The 10,759-nt window shown below is 67.5% G+C and overlaps 1 pseudogene; it reads right to left on the bottom strand.

The window, feature by feature from the left end:
• LOC119100014 (NPC intracellular cholesterol transporter 1-like) overlaps positions 1-10,759 on the bottom strand; it is a 16,221-nt pseudogene that overhangs the window by 4,401 nt on the left and 1,061 nt on the right.

The following is a 10,759-nucleotide window of genomic DNA, read 5'->3' as shown; positions in this document are numbered from 1 at the left end:
GGCCAGCGACGCCGGCCAATCACGAGCGACTGCGCTGCCGAGGCCAACAGCCGTACCTCAACCATGCAACGATGTGTCACAACCGTACGGTGAGAGCAAAAAGGTGGCCGACACATTCGGGACGCGTGCGTCGCCTGGGCGATACGTGCCTTGTTGCGAACCAAATGCACCTAAAGCAACGCTCAACCTAGCGGCAGATTGCGAGACCGCACCGCCGCGTCACGGAAACCGGCAATCACTGGCAGACGGACGGCACTGTCTCGTCCCCGTAGGCTGGCGCACTGATCTGCCCGGCCTGCACATCACCAACCCGCCCGGCTGGGCTCTCAGCCGGCGGCTCGGTCCCGAGCTCCCGCGGCCCGGGCTACCGGCGCGGGGGCACCCACTCGCGTCTCCGTAGATGGGCGCGGACCTGGGGCTGATCTGCCCGGCCTGCTCCACATCACCCATCCGCCCGGTTCGGCCCTCAGCCAGCGGCTCGGCCCGAGCTCTCGCGGCCCTGAGCTCCCGCGGCCCGGGCTCCCCGGCGCGGCGGCACCCACTCACGTCTCCGTAGGCGGCGTGGCCTCCCTTGGGGCACGTCTCGCCCGGGTTGTCGCGCAGGAAGAACGGCAGGTAGGACCGGAAGGCGGACAGCGACGGCCGCAGACGGTTGGCGCTGAAGCTCATGTTGCAGTTGGTGCAGTCCGGCACGAACTCTGTCGCAGGAGAGCGATCTCCGCGTCACACAACGCCCGAGTCGTGTCTGCACCAGCCCGCCACCCACAAGACAGGCAGGACACAGCCCAGTCGCCTGATGACTGAGCTTACCGAGCGTCCCCGGCCCGTCTCAGAGCTGTAAGGGCATGCCGCCAGCGCTCCCTAGAACGAGCATCACCATTCTCCGCGGATCCAGTCCGCGACGCCCGCAATGTCATTCATCTTCACGACGGTGGGCACCAACCGCATCCCTGAAACTCTCCCTCCCCGGGCAACTGTGTGTGCGTGTGTAGGGCTTTCACCGGCCAGCTGCGACGGACCCTATCACGCGCACGGAGCCAGAGCGCGCGCGCCGCGGCCGCCGGCGCCACCCACCGTTGCCCAGCGCCGACGGGCAGAAGCCGCCCGTCGTCACGTTGATGAAGCAGCAGGCATAGCCGGCGCCCGGCACGCCGTCCTGGTCGTAGCCGAACACGCCCCAGTCGTAGAAGTCGTCCAGCCAGTTGCTGGCCGCGCTGGCTATGTAGGTCCTGCGGCAGGCGCGTGCTGCCCGTCACACACACACACTCCTGACACGGCTTACAGACCACAGCGAGTCGCTGTACGCCGCCCTCGCGGAGCGGTCTGCGCGCGGGCGTCCCGGTCCGCCCCGCGCGGCGTGACCCCAGCGCCGGCGGCGTCACAATCCCGTCACAGCCGCGCACGTCATAGCCGCGCACGTCACGGCCGGGCGCACGAACCCTCCACCGCAGACGACCGTGACGCGGCAGGCGACCGCGCCAGCCCAGCGGCGGCCATCGCGGCGCCGTCGGCCGGCACCGGGCGGCCGGAGGCAGCCGGCCCTCACCTGGCAGGCTGCTGAGCGGCCAGCGCGATCTGGGTGCCGACCGAGTCGCGGTCGCAGTTGACCGTCGAGCAGATGCGGTTCTGCACGCGCTCGTCGCTGTAGTTGAGGCCGTCGCGCACGACGAAGTAGACGGGCGGCCCGACGCTGAGGTAGTCCTGCTGGTACTGCGGGCCGGTGGGCGGGCGGCATGAGCGGGGGACGGGGACGGCGCCGGCCCCGGCCGGCCACGCGGCCGGTCACAGCACACGGCAGCTAGGCAAACTACATGCATGTGCATGTAGGCAACTGGTCGAAGAGGGCTCGTGCAGCCGTCCAAAACACATCAATACGGTTCCCAGTGTTCCGCAGCATTGCACATGAACGTGAATAACTATTGCATGCGCTCTGTGCCCAGCCCGTTACACATTCATCAGTTAAGCCACAGCTTCCCCGACATGACGTGCAACAAGCCCCTCAAACGCCCCTCGGAACCTTGGGCCTAGCCGCCAGCGAGCGGCGCGTGGCGCTGCGGCGTCCCTTACCTGGAACACCTTGAGCATGTAGGAGTCCTCGGGCATGGAGATCTCACGGTCCAGGCCGACCTCCATGTAGGGCACGACGGCGACGCTGGCGCACAGCCAGCCCAGGAACACCACCACCACCGAGGCGCGCGCCGCCGGCTGCATCAGCAGCGGCACGTAGAAGTTCTTGAACACCCGGTACAGGATGCCCTCCTGCTTCTCGTGCTCTTTCTTGGAGCCGTGCACGCAGCAGATGATGTCGAATCGGTTGGCCTGCGGCCGGAGCGGAGCCGGTGAGGCGTGCGGGTCGGGGATGGGGGGGGGGGGGGGAGTGCGGTGGACACCGGGCGAGGCTTGGCCAGCGCGGGAAGGCCGGACTGAGCGCACCAACACACCTGCACTGCGAACAGCCGTGCGCAAAATCCACGCCGTTCCCGGCACGCACGAAGAACGAGACGGGACACTGGCAGGCACGACACACTCGCACGAAAGCAACGAAAGCTTGCTGCGCGGCACGCTTGCCTCGCTGCCAGCCGGCAGCTGGGGACAACCAACGGCGTCGGCGGCGGCGGGACGGCCCGCGCCGCCGCCAGGACGGCCCGCGCCGCCGCCAGGACGGCCCGCGCCGCCGCCAGGACGGCCCACGCCACCGCCAGGACGGCCGCGGCCGCGCCGGACCCCACACTCACATCCTGTCGCCGGGCGTCCAGTGTCATCAGCGAGATGAAGCATGTGATCTGCAGCACGAAGTCGAACAGCAGCGAGAGGCCGGCGAACAGGGCGAACGCGCGCACGGCCGGCATGTCGATCAGCGCCCCTGGCGGCCAGGTCACCGGTCAGGTCAGGTCAGGTCGCGCGAGCGCGGGGCGGCCGGGTCCGCAGCAATGGCAACAGACGCCTCTCCGCTCCAATCGGACATCATCCCCGAACTGAGCCCGCTAGTAACGCGCGCTGCCGAGCGGCACATCCGCAGCGGCACGGCCTGCCAGCGGCGGCAGCGGCACACGAGAGCGGCCCCGCCGCTCACCCAGGAAGAAGCACGCCGACTGGCGGCCGACGAGAGCAGCATGGAGGGCGCCCACCTCGCCGACGATGCGGCCGTACGAACTGCTACCAGCGACTCGCCCGCTGTTCGGCTGTCGCGCTGGTACGCCTGCACCAGGATGAAGATGTTGTCGACGCCGACGGCCAGCACAGGAACGGGATGACCTCGATGACGATCAGCGTGCCGGGGACGCCGAGCACGCCGTACACGCCAAGCGACGCCATCACCGACAGCAGGACGATGATGACCGCCGCCCAGGCCCAGCGTGATCTTGCTGTCGATCTGGGGACGGCACGCCACGCTCGGGTGAGCGGGCCGGACTGCTGGTAAGAGGACGGACAGGACTTCCCCTGGCATCGGGCAACTTCATAGTCGGTGATCATATCCTCCCCACAGCGGACGCACCCATCCATATCTATGCATAATAGTCAGTTATCTATCTATCGAACGCACAGTTCTGGAAGCCGGTTTGGCAGCAAAGCCCGGAAAGCTAACTAAGGGTAAACTATAAGTGCCCTTTCGCCACACCCGGTCCAAGTCCAGACGTCCATGCCCCCCCCCTCACCTTTCCCCCCCCCCCCCCAAGGCCGCTCGGTTTGTCGCCTCACCAGCAGCCGACTGGAGCCGTTATACTGCCCGAGCGCGATGCTAATGTAGGCGAACATGATGAGGTACGAGATGAGCACGGTGGTGGTGTCCGACTCGGACTCGCGCGCGATCTCGTCCTCGATCGAACGCTCGGCGAAGAACGCCACGTCCATGTGCGGGTTGCTGAAGTTCTTCATGTGGTCCAGGAACCTGAGAGCGCGAGTCGCCGCGTCAGGCCGCCCGCAGACCGCGGCGCGAGCGCCAGACGAGCCCCGGGCCGACCAGGACGTCACACGGCACGCGGACTTAAGCGTGACACTCCTGCTGAGGACGCGTTAACATCCGGCCACGCAACACCGGCACCTACCGGATACCAAGAGACTCAAGTCCTCGTCAACGGCCTGCGACCCACGGCTAATAACTACGTTATGGCGAGTGCTGACCGCCAGCGAAGCCACGCTCTCGCGTCGGCACTCGAGGCCGAGACCACGCCGCCGTTCCAGCTACCAAACAAGCGTCATCACCGCTGCCCGCGGCTTCGGCGCCGGCCGCGCCGCCGCCACACTCACGCCTGCTCCCAGGCCATAGCCGGCCCCAGCTTGGTCGAGTCGTACTGGTTGTTCACCAGGAAGGTGACCAGCAGCGCAGAGGCGTTCAGGTAGTTGACGTTGTCGCTGAGCGCCTGGCCCTCGCCCAGGAAGCCGCCGACGGCCGTGTAGGGGAACGTCGGCCCGCCCCACTTCGACATGCACGGCGCGTAGTTGAAGTCCTGGTCCTGGATCTCGGTGGGGTTGAGCAGGCAGTACTTGATGTGGTCCAGGTAGGTGATGTGGTAGTCGCCGTCCGGCTTGGTGAAGTTGAGCACGGCCTCGTCGTCCTGGAAGTACTCGGGCACCGACTGGATGGCGCAGAAGGCGTTGTCCGGGTAGAGCGGCCGGAAGCAGATGTCCTGCAGTCGCACCGTCTCGTTGTCGTGCTGGGCCGTGATCTGGCGAACACGGCACACGACACGTCAGCGGCACCGACGCGGCGCCACATCGACTCGGTTCGCAAGAAGGCGCCGCGAAACACGCGCCCGCGCAGTTCACAGAGGCATTCCACGCGGCGTCGGAGCGACGGTTCATCGTCCTGAAGGGCGCACAAGGGCCGCACCGGTCGGCGCCCCCTGGTTCACCCAACGCTGTCGCAAGATCTGCCTCGAACGCGCTACACAAACAGGAAGCGCCGCCGCGCCACCGGATCGTCGACGCCGCCGCGGCACGTGCTCGCATCCTGCCGCGTTCAACGCCGGCCGGCCGGGCGGCACCGCTCCCCGCTCCCGCGCCCTCCCCCCCCCCCCCCCCCCCCGCCACCGCCACGCCGGCGCCCACTGACGTTGTCCGTGATGTAGTTCTGCAGGCGCATCACGTCCTGCAGCAGCACCTGGTGGAAGGCCGGCCCGAACTCGGTGGTGCCGCCCTGGTTGGTGTAGTTAAACTGGAAATCGGTGCGACGTCGGTCAGTGATGCACAGACGGCAGGCGGCGAAAATGGCACGGCGTGATGTCATACGGCACGCAGTTTACACAGTGATTACCAGACCAGTTTGTCTGCTATCTTGCACATATCTCGACATACAGCTGCTCGTGTTAGGTTTCTTTTACGACTCGTGTCATTGCTATCGCGGCGCCCTCTACCGCGCCAACTGCACGGGGTCCACAGGTCATGTCCACAGGTCCACAGGTCAATGTCCACACGCTGGGCTCGCCCTGTCGTAGCAGTTCCCTCTCGAAGCTCCAGGCCTGCCGCTGCCCAGCCACGGCGAGTCCGCAGCCCCGACCGCTGCCGGTGGTGCGGGTGACCGCACGCGATCAATACGGCCCCGGTTTTAGCCCCGGCCCTGGCCCGATGTCGACCGTCGAAGCCCCTCCCTTGACCCGTTCACCGAACTGGAACACACGCGAGCCAGCCGCTTCCACTTCCGCAGCCCGCCCGTCGCCCGCTGGCGGGTCGCTCAATGCGGCGGACCCGTCGCCCGAGGCCACCGGGTCCGCGCCAGTCACGTGACCATCCCAGGGCGGTCCACCCACCGGCTGCAGGCCCTTGGCGCGGATGATGAGCATCTCGGTGCGGTAGAAGGGGCCAAAGTTCTGGTCGAAGTAGTCCTTCTCGACGCGCGAGCGGCTGGTGGGCGACGCCCACAGCTCGATCGGGTCAGTGGTGACCTGCAGCTTGACGACGCCGAACGACAGGCCGACGGCCACCAGCAGGCCGATGATGAGGATCGGCACCGGGTGCTGGGCGCAGACTGCCGGCGGGCGCCGCGGTCAGAGGCGGCGCGGCGGAGCCCTCCCCGGCCCAGCTGCCGCTCCGCCCGGCGGGAGGCCGGCACCAGCCGGCCCGCGGTCAGAGGCGGCGCGGCCCGGGTCCGCCCAACGCGCGCGGCACCTACACCAAACACACTGACCGCGACCTGGGCTCAGGGGTGACACGACCAGGCGGTCAGGGGAAGCCTCGACCAGCGGCGCACCACACACCAGGGCGGACCACTGTGCCGAGCGGTACACAGGGGCAGCGTGACGGGCGGCTGGCCGGCGGCCGCACTCACACGTGCCCCACGAGCGGAAGAACTTCTCGACGGTTGCGCTCCATGATGGCGCCCCAGCGCTCGAGGCAGGAGGCCTGCGTCACGTCCGCGCGCGGCGCGCTGGCCGACTTGTCGCGGTCGTCGAGCGGCGCCGAGACTGCCGGCAGAGGGGCGCCGCGTCACTGGACTGTCCGCCCACGGCCGACATGGCTGACGGGAGGGGGGGGGGGGGAGAGGGGACACGCCCCCGCCGACGACCTGCAACACTTGCCGCTGGCTGGGGGAGCAGGGGAGGAGGGGGGGGGGGGGGGGGGCACACCGCACTAACGCACGCGCCCGCCCGTCACCAGCCCGTCAAGTTCAATCATCAGCACCGCATTCCGCCAATCACAATCCGAAGAGCACGCTCCAGGGCGGCGGCGAGGAGCCGGTGTCCCACCAGAGGCGGGTCCAGCTCCGGCAGCCGTGCGGCCCCGGCCTCAAGCGTGCTGCCACACCGGGGTCGTAAGCGCGACAGACCGTGCCGCGCCCATCGCTTTAGGCCAAAGGCACGACACGGAACGAATTAACAGCTCCCGCCGGAATGTTTCTCATTGTTTGTGGACGTGCATTTCAGATCTGATGTGCTTTTCTCAGGACGGATACGCGCGTCGTAACACGCCGGCTCTGTACAAAGTGTGCTGGCAGCCTGAATGGCCCAATGAAAGCGCGGGCCATTTTGGCTACGTCACGCGACGCGCCTCGTCGCGGGGCGCCAATAGTTGACGTTACCTGCCCGTCAAAAGCTGGAAGCTGTTTAACTGTTATGTCCTAACGGGATTTTAATGTCCGGCCGTCCGTCGCTCTCGTTTCATCTGAGGTGCCAACACCAGACCTCAATTCCGGGCAGAATGCCGAAGGCGTCACTTTTGAGCTCGCTTTCCCTTCACGCGTTCCATCCCCGGTTGTGGCGTCCGCTGCCGTTCAACAGCCGGACAAGCAGCTCGGCGCCCGGCGAAGCCCCGGTCAGCCCCCACGCACACCGCATGCAGACCCGGCCACCGGCACAGAACCCCGGCGCCCCGCGTGACCCGGGTCAGGCGCGGGCCGGCGTGCGTCAGCGTCAGTCGACAGCGCAGCGACCCAACCCGGCCCGAGTCAGCTCGCGCAGGCGGATGTACGCCGGTCGCGGCCCACCACGCTCCGTCCGAGCGCACGCCGAGCGTCGCTGCTGGACGGCCGGCCACAGCACCCCGGCAGGCCCCCACTGCACGCGGCGGGCGGCGGCAGGCGTCGCTGCCGGTCCGCCCGACGTACTGCAGTAGACGGCGATGTCGGCGTCGGCTGGCCGGGCGAGCGCACCTCGCGCACCGAGGCGCGCACACTCATGCCGCGCACCTCGTCGTCCGGAGACCACCTCCAGCCGGCCGCACCAGGCGATACGCCTGTAGGGACATGGTACAGTGCAGCGTCGCTGTAGCCGCGCCCGTCCCGACCCGACACTGGACCGGCGCGGGCGGGGCGAGACACCACAGCGACGAGACCAGCAGCTCTGTTCCCCAGGACCCTCTGACACGCACGGACGGGGCTCGACCCTCCGTCCGCACCCTCGCCGATCGTCGGTAGTGCGCGGCTGCACGCGACGACCGCGCCACGCGCAGGGCGGCGTCCGGACGCGCACTCACCGCGGTTGCGTGAGTTACCACAGACAAACCGCAAGACGAACGGCACGGCCAGGCCCACGAACACGGCCGCCATGACGACCACAGTGCCGTAGACGGGGCCGATCATCCAGTCGCGGGCGGCGCCGGGATGGGCGGCGCCACCGGGACAACGACGCCGGACAGTCGGAGGCAGCTGCACGGCCTCCACGCGCTTCTGCCGGCGGCGGGCGGGTGCCGGACGACGGTCAGCGGGGCGGCGACGGCCACACGAGGCGGCGTTCGGTGCGGTCGGTGTCGGTGCGGTCGGGTCGGTGCGGTCGGTCGGTGCTGGGCTCGGTTCGGTGCGGGTCACCGGGTCGGTGCGGTCGCGGTCGGTGCGGGGCGAGAGGTGGCGCTGGGGACACTGTTGCATGCGCGGGACGCGACCGCTTCATGTAGGACCCAAACACGCCGAACAAGAAAAAAAGATGGGACGAACACCAGCAATCTGTGCAAACCATCTCGCAAAAGCATACAAACTAGGGCTTCCGTCATTCCGAAACAAGACACCACAGCGGCACCGAAATATCAGCTAGCGGGCCGACCGACACACTGTGGCGGCTGCGGCCTTCTTCCTCAGACGGCGGACGGCTCGTTCACAAAACGGACCGCTGTCCGCCGTCATGCCACTCCCACCCAGCACCGACGGCCTTGCGAGCCCGCACCACTCAGCACCCCCACCGGGCAGCCCGGCTCACACCCCGAACGGCGTCGTGATGGTGGTGTGTGCACGTCTCAACGTAAGGGCTGAGCGGCGCGAACGGCGCCAACGTCCTGGCCCTCCTCCACCAGCCACGTAGTCGATCGGGAACGGCGTGTGTACGGGTTGTGGCCTAGGAAGTCGTAGAACCTGCCGGCCACAAGCCACAGTCGCGGTCCGGTCCGCGCCGCGGTGGGTTGGCGTGCGTCAGGTGCACATGGTCACTTACGTGCTCTGAACGTCCAGTCCTTAAACTGCAGCTGCTCTCAATGCCCTATCAGGTCATCGGCGACAAAACTGAGGGAGAAAATCCCACCTCCCGACTGAAGGCCGAAAATCAAAAGCGTGAGAGAAAGACGGCGGGAGCGACAGCGCAGTACCGTAATGATGAGAACGCGCCATGCACACACTCTCAGCTGCCCATATCCCATTTCATCGGCTGGCGCGATCACGCGGGTCTGCCGCGGGAACCGATCGTCGGGCGCCGGCGGGCCTCTCGCGGCGTGGTGCACTCACCTCTCGTCATTTGCAGCGGTACCAGCCCCACTGGCCCGCCACATGGCGCCGATCGCCGGCGAGTTGGTCTGCGAGTTCTGCACCTTGGCGCAGCTGTCGTACACGCCGCGCGTGTACGTCCGGTTCACGTAGAACGTCACGCGCGCCACGAAGTCCTTGTCTGCGGACGGGTAGGGCGCCGTCAGAGGAGAGGTCAGGGATCAGCGAAAGGGCTCAGCAAGGAGGGGGGGGGGGGGGCACAGTCAGGAGGGCACGATACGGAAGATGGGAGGGGGGGGGGGGGGGTACAGTTTCACCGTCCCACGACGACGCGCAGAACACGGCAGCGGAGCAGCACGGTGACCAGCACAGGCCGTCCTGTTCGAGCGCTATCCCAGGGACAAGCACGGTGCGGCTCAGAGTGATTCACATTGCACAGGACGCACGCACGTCGGCTTTCTCCTGTGTGCATGATCTTTCTCTCACGCACATTGTCTCTCTTCGATGCGCGCGATCTTTCTCCACGCACGTCGTATCTCTCCTCGGAAACGAGAATACACAACGCAAAAATGACGCGACGGACTCGGCTGATTAAACTACGGCAAGCGGGTTTTCAATTTGCAGCACAGCGCCGAAAAGCGCTTTCCACCCCCATTAGGTATTGGCGGACGCACCACATATAAACATAACGTGTAATACCTCAGCAGGCCTTCACTCCCATTCCGGGTCACCCCTGGCTGCATGCGAGTATAGTGTCTCGGCAACTCGGCCAGAGCGCAGTGCCGCATCCTGTCCTATCTTCTATCCGCGGTACGCGCCACATTCTACACACGAGTCACGTGCGCCGGGCATCGAGCGGCCGCTGGCGCGCCAGCCCTCCGGGGTATCAGTCAATACGCTCGCAGCGGGACCCCCAGAATATGAGCTATAAGCTGCGTACGACACGGTATTAGGTAGCCTCATCTACGGGAGGTCCTTACACCATCGATCTGCGGTCCACCTGTGCCCTCGGCGTGTGAGAGGCGCAGCTGGACCGCCCTCCCGGAGACGGCCGGCTTCTTGAGCCGGCTGTCTTGAGCCGTACCGGCGCCGGCGACAGCGCCAGGCGGCTCACCGAGATATCGACCACCCCGCCCACCCAGAGCTCGTCCCCAGCCCGCCCGGCGCACCGGCCCGGCGGCGGCGGCGCGGATCCCTCACCGGTGGCCTTGTCGTGCTTGACGGCCGTCACGTTCATGAACGTCGACTGCCGCGGCGAGCAGGACATCTCGCAGATGGACTTGCGGAAGTTGTAGTAGCAGACGGGGCAGCGCGCGAACTGCGACGAGGCCAGCACCAGCGACTGGGCCATTTCGCGCACGTTGTCGGGGTCGCAGCAGGTGGCGATGGGTTCCGACGCATCTGACGGCGGGGCGAAGCGGCAGTCAGCCCGTCAGCCCGCCTGCCGGCGGCAGCGGCCCGACACCCGCGCGGCGGCGGCGGCCGGCAACTCTGCAGCACGAGACGCGTCAGTCCAGACAGCACAGTCAGCCGGGCCGAGCCGACCGCTCGCCTTACACACCCGGCTCGCTCGGCGCGACACGGCGGCGACGCGCGCCGGCCCGCCTGTCGAGCTCGCTCCGCCGCCGCCCCTGCGTC

This window comes from Pollicipes pollicipes, unplaced genomic scaffold (genome assembly GCF_011947565.3).
Source record: "Pollicipes pollicipes isolate AB1234 unplaced genomic scaffold, Ppol_2.1 Scaffold_4881;HRSCAF=5763_pilon_pilon_pilon, whole genome shotgun sequence".
In the NCBI taxonomy this organism is placed as follows: Eukaryota; Metazoa; Arthropoda; class Thecostraca; order Pollicipedomorpha; family Pollicipedidae; genus Pollicipes; species Pollicipes pollicipes.
This window is presented reverse-complemented; position numbering and strand designations above follow the sequence as displayed.